Here is a 799-nt window from a genome sequence, read left to right as displayed (position 1 = left end):
ATAGTGCACACACCTCTTCTGGTACTTCTTCGCTCTTATTGCATGATTGAATGTTGCATGATGATCAGCCTTGATTAGAGTCTATCTTTTCTATAAGAGTTTCAGCTTTTCTAAGGGTGAGTGACATAAATGATCCTCTAGCAGTGGCATTGAGTTGTTCATGGGCTTTTCTGAGTTAATCCATGGTAGAAACTTTGCATGAGCAACCAATCTTCCATTCCATGATGAGGGCAATCTGAAACATATTCTTGAAAATGTTCCCATGCTTCTGGAATGGTCTCTGCTTTCTACTGTTGGAAGTTTAAAATCTTTCCTCTTAAGGCATTGGTCTTGCCTACAGGGAAAAACTTTTCTAGGAAGGCCTTTGAACACTTTTCCCATGTATTGATGTGATCTTTGTTGGAGTAGAACCATTGCTTCGCTCTTCCCACAAGTGAGAATGGGAACAAACAAAGTAGTATGATGTCTTGAGCAACGTCCTTGATGATGACCATGCTACTTATCTCTAGGAAATTTTGAAGATGAGCACTAGCATCTTCATGTGCCTTTCCACTGAATGTGGTAGCTTGCACCATATTGATGAGGCTTGGCTTGAGCTTGAACTCAAGATTATCGATTTTGAGTATTGGTCCAGTGCGAATGTTCTCGATGCTTGGAGCAGAGAACTCACGTAGGGTCTTGTCAGCTATAGCTTCAGAAACTGGTGTTGACTTTCCTCTTTATTCGGTTGATTCTGATTGATAGAAATTGTTAAATCACAACCAATCCTGCAATACCCTATATAAGATGTGAACAAAGA

General features: G+C 40.2%; 1 non-coding gene across 1 annotated transcript; it reads left to right on the top strand.

Annotated features, from left to right (window-relative positions):
• Positions 1-217: 217 nt before the first annotated feature.
• On the top strand, positions 218-324 carry LOC136524890 (small nucleolar RNA R71). The gene has a single exon (XR_010776241.1). It is a non-coding gene; the product is annotated as a small nucleolar RNA R71 (small nucleolar RNA).
• Positions 325-799: the final 475 nt, after the last annotated feature.

Source organism: Miscanthus floridulus, chromosome 18 (assembly GCF_019320115.1).
Source record: "Miscanthus floridulus cultivar M001 chromosome 18, ASM1932011v1, whole genome shotgun sequence".
NCBI lineage: Eukaryota > Viridiplantae > Streptophyta > Magnoliopsida > Poales > Poaceae > Miscanthus > Miscanthus floridulus.
This window is presented reverse-complemented; position numbering and strand designations above follow the sequence as displayed.